This window comes from Malania oleifera, chromosome 2 (genome assembly GCF_029873635.1).
Source record: "Malania oleifera isolate guangnan ecotype guangnan chromosome 2, ASM2987363v1, whole genome shotgun sequence".
In the NCBI taxonomy this organism is placed as follows: domain Eukaryota; kingdom Viridiplantae; phylum Streptophyta; class Magnoliopsida; order Santalales; family Ximeniaceae; genus Malania; species Malania oleifera.
This window is the reverse complement of record NC_080418.1, coordinates 150,520,686-150,536,420: the sequence shown is the minus strand read 5'-3', so window position 1 is coordinate 150,536,420 and position 15,735 is coordinate 150,520,686.

Genomic DNA, 15,735 nt, shown 5'->3' with positions numbered 1-15,735 from the left:
CAAATATTAAAAGGAAGAAGTGGTTTGACAATATGTCTACGTCCACTAAATTCCTGCGCAATTTTTACCATCAAACGAAAACTGCCTTATGGTTTCAACTGTCGGTTACAACATGTATATATAACTCTATATGAAACCCCCAAAATACCCTTTTGTGATAGTATAATTATATTTGTGCCTTGACTTAACGCGTTGTACGGTATTGCGAGGTAAAGCCCCCTACAGGCACCAATGCACCCTCGTTGGGCTTTGTTTAAGTAAACAAAGAGATTTTACATTCATTTGTATCAAAGTTCAAGTTGATAACCTTTTAATATATGCGCCGCACCGCGATACTATTCATTTGAGGAATTTTACCCTAATTACATTATTGAGATGAGATTTATCGAATAAATGACAAAGATATATCTTGTCAACAAAACAAAACAAAAAAAAAAATGACAGTGATATTTTTAAAAAGGTAAATATGATAGTGATAGTTTCAAAAATATATGCATGGGGCACATGAGAAAAGTTTTCCCTACAAGAACCAAATTAATTAGTTCATCTATATCTAGAGAAAACTGCATGTGTGCCTTTCACACATTGGAGCTTTGCCCCACCACAATTGGCTTCATTGGTTTGGCCACAAGTAGCCAAAGCTTTTGTCCATGTTAGAGTGGGTTTGGTAGTAAGGTAAATGAGAAATTATGAAAGGTCTTAATTTCGAATTTTGCAGGAATGCAAACTTAAATCAGAGTGAGTAAAAATTAGGGCAAACGTGTTTATATTCGTTTTGTTTGATTTTGATTACATATAGACATTTTTAAATTGTTTTAGTTAGATAATGGTACTGATTTTTTAGTATTGGTTTTGATGTTTACGATGATTTTGATAGTTTAATTGTAAATCTCATGTGTTCTACTTATAACCACAATATTCCTCTCCCATAAGTGAGGGCTATCAATAAAATTAGAGTTTTCGTGAAAAAAAAAATTGTGTTTATGTTTGGTATATAACTTTTTCAACTTCTAAGAATTAACTTTTAGTTTTTTTTGTGAGTTTTTAAAAGTTACACCTTTGAAACATATAAAAGCTAACTTTTTCTCTAACAAATCATTCAATTTCATTATTGTCCTTAATTTTTTTAAAATATTACAAAACTATCAATGCATTAATTATACTTCATAAGAAGACACATCAACTTTGATCATTTTAAATACTTTCACCCTATGTTTGGATAGTCTTCGAATAAGATGTAATACAAAATTGTATTGAAATTTGTCTAAATTCTCCTAAATTAAAACTTGAGGTTTGAAACCTATACTCTCAAACGTGGCCTTAAGCACATTACATTTTTTTACCAAACACTCAAAGCCAATTTTTTTTTTTTTTGTCTAACAACTTCTTCTTTTCACATAAGGACTAAATATTTTTCATCAATTCCTTTTAAGACGCCACAAAGGGAGGGTCAAACTAAGCCTTAATTACCTAATGTTGGCGATTGTGCACATAGTCAATTTGTCCTAAATTTGATAAGGAGGTAAGTAGGGGTGGCAAAACGGGTTATCGAGCTGGGTTCATACGGGTCATAAACGGGTCGAGGCTAAACGGGTTCGAGTTTAGGTTCAGGTTGGCTTATTTATTAACAGTTGACTACTTTTCTTTTTTTTTTTAAGAAAAGATGGTGGCACATTCATTTATTTATTCATATACCCTCACTTTTGGCGGAGGAATACCGTGGTTACAAGATAAAACAGTTGACTACTATATAAACTCAAACCTGCCTGTTTAATAAACGGGTCATAAACGAGTCACCCGTTTAAAAAATATAATTTATTTACTTTAAAATATTTTATACATTTCATATAAAATGATATTTAAAAAAAAAAAAAAAACACACACACACACACTCTTTCATTTTATTTTTAAACGGGTCATAAATGGATCAACCGTCGAGTGATCCGACCCAAACCCGCCCAACCCGTTTAATAAACGGTTTGGGTCTGAATTAACCCGTTTATAAACAGGTCAACTTGTATTAAACCCAAACTCGGTTTAAATGGACGGATCACCCGTCGGGTTTTGACCCGTTTTGCCACCCCTAGAGGTAAGGGTTCAAATAAACTCGACCAACTCACATCCTAATAATAATAATAATATATAAATTCAATAATAATAATAATAATAATAATATATAAATTCAATCTATATAATGCAATGAAAATGAAGTGCTTGAAAACTTGTTGTGTATGGAAGTAGCTAAAAGAGCAAGCGGTGCACCATGTGATCCATCGCTTGGTGACAAAAGTAGCCATAGTTGGACATTGATAGGATACAAGACAAACATACATCAATTTAACTATTAATAATTTGTGACCTAACTCTTTTGACAAATTTTATTATTATAATTATAATAATAAATGTTAATCTTTAAATATGAACCAATTTGATTGGTCGATAATCTAGTTTGATTTTCCAATTAAACTAAAACTTTAATAAAGCCAACTAAATTAATTTTACTAAATTTGACTATTATTATAAGATCTAAATAATGTACTGAGTAGAGAAATTCGAGTCAGGTTGGATAGAGAATTTTTATCTAATTAAACTTTTTTTTTTCAAGTTTTAAATCATTTATTGACTTTGTTTAAAGAAAAAAAATCATAATTAAAAATAATCAAATAACGACCACATCCTTTGTAATGATCCAAAAAATAGTTATACTTGATTAGGGTTATGATCTTAAAAAAAAATTAAAATTAAAATAAAATAAAATTTAATAATTAAATAATTATTATTAATTAAATAATATATATATATATATATAACTATTCTTGAAGCCAGAGGAAATGTTTATTTTTTGAGAACATTACCCCCTGCGCCATTTTCGTCTCTCTCCTCAACTCTCTCTCTCTCTCTCTCTCTCTCCCCCCTCAATTTTTTAGTGATAAGTGCACCGATTGAAAAATAGAAAATACCACTGGGTTTGTATCTCAGCCACCAACATTTTAACCGGAGTGGATTCGTGAGTAGGGCATCGTAGACACCACTATTGGGATAAGCTAAACTCATTCTCTCTCTCTCTCTCTTCAATTTCTCGTTAATATTCAGCAAAATTGACGATCGGACACCACCACAGGGCCTTGGCTTCGATCCTTAACAAGTTAATCATTGTAGATTCGTGGTTTGGGGATCCTAAGCACCACTCCTGGGGAAAGGTAATAGGAATAAATTATGTCAGGAATTTCATAATTTAACCGATTAAATTATAATCTAAAATTGTAGGAATTATGTATACGTTTTTTTGAATATTTTGGCATATAGAGATTGAATTTTGGATTATTATATTTATTATGAATTGATTAAATTGGTCTTTGTGAGTTTAAAGATTTTATAATAATTATTATTTTAAAGTTGAACCGATTGAATTAAAGTATTTGATTTCTGAATTATTATAATGAATTTTCTGAATAAATTAAGAGGACGAAATTAATAGTCTTGATTATTAAAGTATGATTTATTATTTACAGACAGTTTAGTAAAGTATGACTAAATACATAAATCGTGTGACATGAGATTAATATTTTATTTTAATAAACCGGTTGTGATTGTTGTGATGTGAGTACTCATATGTTTGTGAGATTTAATGTAACGAACTCAAAATTCTTACCATTTTTTTTTATATATATATTTGTGCATCTACATCCATACCTAAGCAATGGGAATACATAATATTTAACCATTCATATATATATATATATACTATATAATACTAGAATCCAGTATATACAAACCATAGCCATACAAAAATACCCCCCAACATCATCTACTCAAAAATATACACAATTCTGCAAAAACTCACTCTATAACCAGGGTAATCAAACTACTCTCTATCTATGAGCCTGATCTGCTCGCCTAGCCGGCTCACCTGAAAAATGTTGAAGTAATGGGGTGAGTCGATGTTCAGTAAGTGGAAATATGTTATTACTAGTGTGTGACAACTAAGTTAAGAATACTTTTTAAATAGCAATTGAACTGTAATGCAACAAACAATCTATAAAGCATATCTTTCTTTTCACAATTTAAAATATAACTGTATTATCTGTATTTTCTACTTTTCATACTACTAATATCATACTATACTTATCATATACTATAAAATTGTATACATATACATAACTGTGCTTTATCCCTGGGACTCTATACGTCATGATTTGACCCCTCATGACAGGGTTGTGCGGCCCGTAGGCGGGACTTCATCTGATCGGCCCTCCAAATAAGTCAATATACTCTACACTACCTCAGCCAAGCCAAACTGCATCTACTCTTAAGCTTGAGATTGACTACTACTTCCTCAAACCGGCCCCCTCAATCCAGCGAACTGGGGAGTTGCATATTCTCTGAGCACGGTTGACGGTACCCACATACTATCTGAGATATGTGGTTGCACTCTATCTGTATCTAGTAACGGTAACGTGCTCTGTAATCTTTATCTGTATTTGTCTGTAATCCTTTTTCAGGGATTTGATACTATATATATATATATAAATATATACTCTTTTACTGTTTTCATCATGTTTTCAAAATTACCATAACTCTATCTTTCTGTATTGTAAATACTATAATCTCTGTATACTGTATCCGTAGTATCTTGATGCTACCCCTGTATCTCTGTCTACTCTGTATGTTATGGTAATAGGAAACATGACATGCTATAACTTTGTATATACTATTCTGTATAAAACTGTAATATAAATACTGATCTGAGTAAAACTGTATGCATGTATATGTATATATATATATATTTGTTTCATGAAACTATTCATATAAAAGTTGTATATGCATGTACATTTCTCTGTACACTCTGTGAATATAAATCTATATCTGTATATTCTGTGTAATCTCATATACTGGAAAAACTATATAAACTGTATATACTATCTATATCTGTGTATTCAGTATAGTATGATACCTTATATAAGCTATATAAATTCCTTCATCACATGAAAATCTACTCAGGCTATACAAGCATTTAAACTCATATTCTGTAAATATTGTATAATAAACTGGTATAAATATGTGTCTATGAAATCTCTGATAGCATTATGAAAAATCCTAACATAACATATTTCCCTTACCTTAACTTTGAAAAGCCCCTATAAAATTCTGGCTCTATACCCGCAGGATTTCTAACTCAACATCCTGAAAACACAATCCTGCAGAACAAAATATCAGTATTTTCTTACCTACAACATTTCTCATAATTGGGGAAAAGACAAATACTGAATAAAATATCTTACCCTGAGATTGAGACGAAATCCAACCCAACTTTTCCAACGATCAGCTCCGGCAGACTTACAAAAAACTTTGCCAGGAGCGTCGTGGTATCCTTAGATCTTCGATTCGGCGAAAAACAGGCCCGGAAATGAAGAGAGAAGGAGAGAGAGTCGTAGGAGAGAGAGAGGGGCTCTGAAATGAGATAAAAATCCGATTTTTCCTTATTTATAGGGCCAAATTCGTCGACGAGACACGTCACTTCGTCGACGAATCCTTCAATAAATTTGTCCACAACTCCCTATATTCGTTGATGAAATTCAGGCTGCTCCAGAACCTCTCTCGGTATTTTCTCATTGACGAACCCCTGTATTTGTCGACGAATTTTGGCAATTTCTTTGAAATTATTATTATTATTATTATTATTATTATTATTATCTCCAAAATGCGATGTCGTCAACGAAATTTACGGTCTCCTTCTGTTCAAGTTTCCATTTTCCTCTCTCTTTAATATTTAAATATCAATATTTTTCGGGTCGTTACATTTAATGTCTTTCATGCATATTGCAATATAACGTTGGTAGGCAGATGAAGAGTTCGTTATATATTGTCCATAATATAAGTTGCAATATAACGTTGATAGGATTATAAGGAGTTCGTTATATTATCATTTATATAAATTGGGCAAAAATGTTGGTAGGATAGATGATGAGTTCGTTTTTGTCGATGTGCTAAGAATGGTGATGTGTATTATATCTGTGAAAGTTCCTGTGTGGGCCACGTATTGAGATCTGTTCGGTACGCAGTGAGAATAATGAATACTAAAGTACTTGTGCATTAACCTTGGTGGGTGTGAGTATGTGTTGGTGAATTGAATACATTATGATTTTGGATATGCTGTGTTATTATGAAAAATACGTATATGCAGGTTCTGTGGTATGATTAATGTTGAATGTGTGTGAGTACATGTATGTGAATTAAAATGCATAAACAAATTACGACGAGGTAAAACTCTTCGCCCGAGGGCTTACTGAATAAGGTGAGTGCCCTGATAAGTATTAGTTGTGGCCTCGCCCAACTAAAAGGACAAAGTTACAAACGATATTAGAGCAAAGAGGTGTTACATGTATGAGTGTTTAATCTCCCTAATCCTCGGGAACTCTCTCTTTTAAAATAATGTTGCATATGTGAAATACAGTTTATAAGTATTTTAACAGTTGTTGTCGTTTAACAAATGATTATATTTTGTATGAGTTTCAAATTAAGCATTAGGGAATTTGTGACAGGCTTGGAAAAATTATTTCGTGGGTTAAACTTCCAGTAGGGTGGATAAAACTTAATTGTGATGGGAGTTGTAGGGGCAATTTGGGTACTTCGAGAGGTGGAGAAATTATTCAAGATTGTCATGATATGGTAAAAGCAATTTTTTCAAGTTATTTTGGTAATGATACGAATAATGGTGCAGAATTAAAAGCAATTAGGGAAGGAATTCGTTTGTGCAAATGTTTGCATTATTTTAATGTGATTATTGAAAGTGACTCGCGAATTGTAATTGATTGGTTTCGGAAAGGTAGATGTACTTTGTGGTATCTTTGGAAATTTTGGGAGGAACTCGTCGTGGAGTTAGAATGAGTGAACGTCATGGTGATGCATTAATATAGGGAAGACAATAGTGCGATTGTTTTTCTTGCTAAAGAAGGAAAAATGGGAAACAACGTAATCTACAAAGAACAACATCTTCTACCACGTTATTTGAAAGGTATTTTTCGGATGGATATGTGGGGTCTTGTTTCTATTCGTCGTTAGTTCAACTCTATAGTTTCGTTTGGTGTATTTTGTTTTGTTTTTGGTTGTGTTTTTGTTTTATCTTCTTTGTCAATTATGTTTAGTTTGTTGTCCTAGTTTGCTTGGTTGTTGGTGTTGGTTTATTTTTTTTTAGGATTTTTCTGTACTCTCTCTTTTGTTTTATCTTGTAACCATGGTATTCTTCCACCAAAAGTAATGGTATATTAATAAATAAATAGAGGTTCCGCCCTCTTTTATTAAAAAAAAAAAAGATTATATTTTGTATACACTAAAACTCATCTGCCACACACTAATAATAATTTATTTCATCCTTACTGAAAGTGACTCACCCCATCATTATCAAACATTTTTTAGATGCCTTGTGAAAAGAGACAAGAATCAGAATAGCACAGTGCAAGCATGGGTGAGATTAGAAATAGTAGTTTAGATTAATAATTAAATTTGTTATTTATGATTTATCTTAAAATTTTTAAGAATGTATTTAAATTTGTTATTGGAAATATTCTTATAATAAAAAGGTTTTTAATACTCTGGTATATAAATATTGAAGTCTTCCGCTGTATAATTATTTGGTATCAGATATTTATTTATTTATTTAAAAAAATAACACTTTGGACCCCAGTTTTGGGTTCGGGGTGTTACATCCTTCAACAAAAGAATTATGGAAGAAATGTAAATTCAAAAAAAAAATAAAATTTAAAAGCAAGATAAATTTGGTTTTATTTAGAGAGATGGATTTTAAGGTTTAAATTTAAGTTTAAGCAAATTTAGAAGAAATACAATGTAATTTGATACTACACTTAGTCTAAATCTGTACGGCAGCCCCAGTTTATTAAGAATAGGATCTTCTTTCAGATGTCGGATCGCACTTGCCCATAGCTCATAGTCCCTGGAACCAAACATAAAACTAATGCGGCAGTTGAAAGAAATTTCACTATTGAACATAAGGTTAGATAATGTGAAATAAAATAACTTTCGTTGGGTCTCATGTGGAAAATAAGTAAATGAAAAAACATTGACTATTACTCCACATTGAATATTACTCCACGTGAATTTCAAAAATATTTTTCACTTTTTATTGACTTTGTAGCTTGCATTTTTATTTTTTATTTTTTTAGCTTTGTGGACTTCTCTTTTTAATGGATACATCTACTATTTTAAAAAGTATTTCTAAATATTACAAATAATTTTAATTTTATATATATATATATATATATATATATATTTGATTTAATGGCCATGACCTAGTCTTTTTATAAGAGAGTTGAATAACATTGATAAAAATAATTAATTTCGACATTGGCGCATAACTTATACTTTAATTAGTTATCTTTTTCTCACTTGTTTGGTAAAAAAATTTAGCAAGAAAATTTGGCTACAAAAAATTATTGATTAATAATACTTATTGATTGGAGAGATCTTAAATATGAATTTATATTGAATTTGTATAAGATGTAATATAAAATTTTCATTTAAATTTGTTCATATCCACACAAACCCAGATCCAATATTCAAAATTCATGTTCTCTAAAATAATTTAAATTTATTTATTTAATTTTTACAAATACACACGACACTAGATTGTTCATCTTTTTAAAATTTAAAATAAACTTCACCATTCATAACACTTTTAAGTTATTTTCATATGATTTAAAGTATAAGAAATGGTTGAACTAGGTGTGAACCACTATACATGAATTTGGGAGCTAGTATATTAAATTAATTAATGAGCATAAGCTAGTTTTAAATGAAGCAATTAAGGGGTTGGTGTTCTTTGTAATGGCCCAATGGGGGAGAACAAAAGCCCCTTTTAGTTCAAATATATAATCATCATTGGGTTTACAATGGAAAAATATGATTGGTTTTTTTTTTGTTCATAGTGAAAGAGAATGAGGATTTTCTTTTCTTGATGCTTTACAATGGGAAGTAGCATAAGAGAATCTGCTTTTCCTTTTATGGTGGCCATTTTTGTGGTGGGGGGGGGGGGGGGGGGGTGAGAATGGGGCAAAGCTTAAATAGACATGTAGTATTGTATAGAGAGGGAAAGTACTTCCTTTTTTATAAGGCTCCACCATTGAAAATTGCATTCACAAAAAAGAGAGAAGGGGGTGGCTACTCCACATGTGCTTCCTCTTTGTGAGTACCTTTTATTGGAGGAAAGGTATCAACCCCCCCAAAAATCAAATGGGCTCTAAGCATTATTTAAAAAAAAATTCCTTTGGACATGATAAAGCAAATCAGATCAGATAGTTCATGAAAGATTAGACGAAACTTCTGTTTTGATCATAAGAATAAGGCATTTAAACTTTAATTTGAGTGAGGACACGAAACAAGCTTGGAGACACTGATAGTAGTGAAAAAGTTGGAAGTGTGACACGAGTTTTGACTAATTGGACTTATGTTGGTTAGGCAAATGGCTGATAATCATGGGCATGTATAGTTGCATATGGATTCAACATTTGTCATTAACGGGCTGGTGGATATTTATCGGATAAAACTCGATATTCGTCAACCGACTCATTTAGGGACAGATAAATTTTTTAAAAGGAATTCTATTTGACTTATTTAACTACAGATCAATTATAAATCAATTTAAGCAAGTCAGCTTTAATTTAAATTAATGGGTTTTTTCTACTTTGTCAAATTTAATCTAATCACAAAGTCAATACTTTCAGCACTCAGCGAGTTGCTATTTCTTATTTTTTTTTTAAAAAAAATTTCAATGTAGATAATGTGGTGCACATGAACCGCTAGTAGAAATTTTGATTTAATATAATGCAAAAAAGTGCACATGTTATTGTTAAGAAACGCATAGTACATTTGTTAAAGATTAAAAATAAACTAAACACAATTATGTATGATGGAATGCTTGTGGTCACACAATAATGAAAGGGTTATGTTATTACAAATTATATATTGTACAAATTCCAATGTCCTACTGTAATATTTCAAACTTATCGTTTTCGAGTCGAATCGTCTTCGAGTATTCTATCGTGTCGACTTGACTCGACTCAAACACACATCTAAGGTAGTTGTACCTACACGTCAAACTTATCGAACACCCTGATCAAGGCTAAAAATAAGTTCTCTTGCAAGATAATTCATACTTAAAGTTTGAAACTCTCGTATTAAAGGTCTCATATTCAAATTTTCGAGGTAAAAAGGAGTATATATCATATGAAACATGGACTGTCTCCTATCATGCTTAAAAAAAAAATTGTAAAAGCAGAATAATTTCTTTATGATTTTTTCATACATCCTTTCTTATGTACCATTTATCAAACGTATAATTGAATATAACTCTAACACTATATGATAGAAACGATCAACATAAAAAATCAAGTATGCTAGGTTCCAAAATATCCCTTTTCATAATAAACACTTTTCTAAAATTAAAGACACTAAATTTAATTTACCCTTCAACGATATATCTTCAATATTATATTCACGAAACTTAACTTAAATTGAATTTGTGCGAATACGTGGGTGGAATGATTTTTTTTTTCACCCAAAAAACTCATCAATTTAAATTAAAAATAGGTTGAAATTACTCATTCACAAATAATAATAATAATAATAATAATAATAATAATAATAATAACAGTTGTAGATTTCTCTTAGAATTTTGTTAGGGTGTGTGTATCTCATTTTCAAAGTAGCATATGAGTGGGAAATGATGGTGACAAACAATAACTATTAGTGAATAGTGATGGTGAGATGCCTACCTCCCACTACCACTAGGGTCCCTTCTACAAGCTATGCTACATAAAGTTTAGTGTTATTATTAAATACTATCTCTTATTTTTGGGGGGAAAAATTCATTAAATAATTTCCATGTTTTATTAATTTCTTCTTTAATAACTAGAAGTTGGATGCACATCTGATCAGTACATTTTTAATTTTTATGTAATTAATTGTTGCATTTTCTAATGCGATCAATTATTGTATATTTTAATTAAATGTTTGCTTACTTTCTTGCAAACGTTAAGAAAGTAAGAAATAGTGTGTAATTTTTTAATAAATTTTTATTAATTTTAACATAAAAAAGTGAAAAATACTACTCCAATATCTATAATTGATTTAAGAGAAAATAAATTATTAATTTTATATGTATTTTTAATTAATATTAAAATATGACTAAAATAAATATAATTTATAAACATTCGACAAAAAAAGGATGTCATTCAGAAATTCCTCTTTTATTTTATGAATTTCATGTAGAATAAAATTTTTTTGAGCATTTAAAGTTTAAGTAAAATAATTATAATTAATTTTTTATCATAATATCTTTCAATATTTTATGCTCTTTTGTATTTCCATTCCTCATATTATTTTTTTAAAAAATAATTTATTAATTATATATTTTTATCTTTATAATTTTGTAAAAAAATTAACTAAATAAATTATTAATTTTTAGTTTTAATTATTGTTTCTGTATTTTTTGACTACTAAAAAAGGTGTTATTTAAGTTAAAAAATCTAATAACATTATTTTTTATAAAATATTACATATTTTTTTTACAATAAATCATTTCTTTTTATGCTATATTTAATTGTTAGAAATCATCCTAAACCCTAAGATTTCAAAATACTAATAATAAATTATTATTATTATTATCTTTGTATTATTTTGGGAGGCAGGGAAACTTTCCCCTGCAACCAATCCTAGTTGTTACCACATGGCATCTTCCTCTAGATGGTGACACGTGTCAGAATCGGGCCCACCAGCACCAACCCATCCGCGCGTACAATTTTTATATACGCTGTAGATTCGGATGCCTCTCTTGGATGGATTCGGTTTCAGAAGTGTAGAATCTTACAATCACTTTCTTCTTTCTCCTTTTTTTTTTTTTTTTACTTTTTTACCTCTTCCCATTGGATACCCTCACCACTTTTTTACCGTCAATTTTATTACCGCGCCCCCCCCGTGCTTCCTGAATCATCGCCCCACACGTACGCATTCACGGGTTTACCTCCCCCCTCTGGCCGTACACGTGTCCTTATCTGAATTTCTACTGTACAGTACACCCCCCGTGTTACTTATTCAAACCTTGCCCTTTCTTATTTTCATATGCAAACAGGGAAGACTAAGAACGAGTCAAACCGCTCCTAAGCGCCTTAATAAAGAGTAGCTTGGGAGTGCCTCTCATGAGATTAGGTGTTCAAATTTTTTCAGATTCGTTTCCACTCCTAAACTCCTGAATTTACCATTTCTTTGGAGTTATGGGGCAACTTCAAGCGGCACGAGATTAGTCACATAGACTGTAAAACGGATACGTGGATATTTGATGCGTAATCTAAAAAATAAAAAAATAAAAATAAATAAAAAGTAGTTCGGTATACAAAGCTTCCGTACATATAGGGTTCCGAAAAGGGACGGGTCACAATAGATTTATAGTATATCGTCTTATCTTATATTTTTGTAAGAAACTATTTTCATGCTTCAAACCCGTGAGATTTATGAATCAACTCATTTATCAATTTTTATTTTTATAATTTTATAACAAAATTAACTAAATAAATTATTAATTTTTAGTTTTAATTTTTGTAGATTCATGAGTCGGCTCATTTATCAATTTGTTTATTGGCTCGTTTACTAGTTCGTTAGTATTACTTGATATTGGGCTCGTGAATTAGCTTGATATTAAATTTGTGAACAAACTCGATATTAATTACATTAAATGTTTGATTTTATATATTTTTTATTTTAAAATATATTTTTCTTAAATTATATTTATCAGTTATCAATTAATTGAGTGGAATTTGAACTACTTAAGTATTTAAACGAGTCGAGCTCAAACTCAATAATAGTACCTAAGTTTAGTTTCAAGTCTACTCAATTTTTTTAATCTTATATTATATATGTTTTGTATGTATATTTTATAAATATATTTAATATTATACGTACATTATATATTTATATATTTGTTTAATATTACTTTATAATCGATGTGAGCTCAAATTTTATGAACTTGAATTTGAGTCGAATTTAAGTTGAATAATTATGAAATTGATCGTCAAATTTAACCTGAATTCGAGTGTTTTATTTTATTGACTCGATTTGACTCAAATACACTCCTTTCGATTTGGTGTCACGTAAATGGATTCGAAAAACTTTGTTCGGGTTGGAGTTTTGAGTCATTAGAAAAAAAAAAAAAAAAAAGGTCATTTTTTGAAATTACACATCACCAATAAAAATAAGCCAAATTCTAATATTTTTGATTATGGCATTTCATTTCTTACATTTAAAGGGGGTGTGGAAAAGTTAACGACGTTAACAAACGGAACGGCAACAACTCCGTCTCGGGACTCCCGAGACCGCTGACGACCGACGAGGGGCATCGTTGGAATACGAACCTTGCCGTGCCCCCATCTCTATATTTGAAATGACCAAACCGCCCCTACTCTTCAAACACAAAAAAAAAATTAATAATCAATTATTTACGGGGTTCATTTAATAAACCCAACTTGAGTGGGCAACGTACAGCGTCTTTTCCCAGCGGTGGACCATATTGACCCCACTCAAAAACCTAGTCACGTCGTTCCATTCCCAATAATTGAGGTCATTTTCGACATTTCATCCAGATTCCATCGTGGCAATTATGGATTGCCAACTCAGAAAAACTCTATTTTAATAGTCAGCATTAGCAGACCGATGTGGGATTTTGACCTCTGCCACTGCCACGTCATCCCTTAATATTCCTCATTTTTATCTTATTTTAATAATGCTTTGATTCTCATATCCAATCTACCTTTCCTTTTTTATTTTTTTGTATGTGTAAAGTATACTTTATTTATTTATTTTCTAAATTTTAAATATATATATTTTTTATAAAAAGTATAAAGTGATTTTTTCCCTTTTAAATTTGGTTTTGTGATTAATGGCAGAATCTTTGCCTAGATTAGCATAAAAGTGTTGGTGTTAAAATTTAAAAAATGTCATTTTTCAATTATAATTAATACGGTAGATTAATTGATTTTCTATTAACTCTAAAATTATTGTGGTAACTTAAAGTGTAATTAAATTTTGAGATTACGAGTTTCTCTAATAGTAGTTTGAAATAGATAATTACCATAAGAATTGAAATATATTTAATTTAATTCTGTGAAAGAAAAAATTAATGATACTTTACTTTATTTAAATACACTTAAAAGTTATTTATTCTTTTAAGTTTGATATGTTAAGTTTACATAAATTTTTTTGTTTAAAGGATTGATTTTCTTTTATAATATCATTTATGTAATTACCATAAACTTTCTAGTAAAGGGTTCGTAAGATAAAATTTAAATGGGTTATATAGGGGCAAGTATAATTCAGTTTTAACCGAATTAACTAATCAAATTCGGTTGGTTCGATTTGGTTAATTTGTAGCTCGATTTGATTCAGTTCGGTTTTTAGAATGGGGCAAATTTAGGTATTCGGTTTTCTATTTGGTTATGGAAAAAAATATAATTCTATTAATCGAATTGCCTGAATTTTAATTAATTAATATTTAAGTATAAATCATTAAATTATATGATTTTAGGTTAGTGTTCCAAACTTCCAATGTTTCATTTAGCTATTCCTAAATTCCCTTCCCATTCGACCATTCTCATTTCGGCATACAAATTATAAATTCATATTTTTTTATATAATTAATTTTAATTTTATTTGGTTAAATTCAGTTAACTAAATTACCCAAAAATTCGGTTTTTTTGGGTACAATTAGATTAAAGAATTCAATTCGATCGATTTGGTTATGAGGTGGCATTAATCAAACAAATTCAGTTAATTGGTCGAATCGACCGATTGCACACCCCTACGGTTATATAACATTGTTTTTAAATGATTTACTATTGAAAAATTTAGGTTAAAAAGAATTATATTTCAAGCAATCTACTAAAAATATAAGAATAATTTGTTTAAAATAAGTCAAAATTTTAATCAATTAACTAGCAATTAAAAATTGGCAAAGATAGCATAGTGAGATCATTTTTTTCTAATTACTATTTGAAATTTGCTTGCAAAATTAGGCGGTCCAGCACAATCATTTATTTTATTATTAAACTAAACTCCATTTATTATTATAACTATTAATAATATTGGTACATAATCTTTTGATTATGTTCAGTTGGGTACATTGGTTACTTATGCTGCCAAGGATCGTACTATTTTTGCTACTCCATCCTTGAACTGCGATCACCTAAGAATAATCAAACAAGAATGACTCGGGGTGTACTCCGAGAAATGACTTCAATGCCTAAGTTAGGGAATGAGAGGTTTAAATTACAACAATAGGTGAAGAGTGAGTGAGAATAAAATGCTTGCATCATCTTGGGATCCCCTTTTTATAGCGATCAATATATACCCTCATTGAGTTTGACATTTATGCTTAATGGAGTAATGGATAACTTAAGAGAGGTTATGTAGAATATCAATAGTAACTCTCGTAAACATATCGAAAGTTATAAATAACTTAAGGGCGGTTATGTAAGACATCAAATGACGGTTTAATCGTTTGACCCTACGAGCATGCCTAACAATTTTGGGTCTATCAATTTTCATTTTATATATATATATATATATATATATATATATTATAATCCTAAACTCTAACTTGAACAAACGTTTTAGACTCATTTAGACGGTATCAAATTTGAGGATGAAAACACTATCTTCTGCCATTTAAAAAGG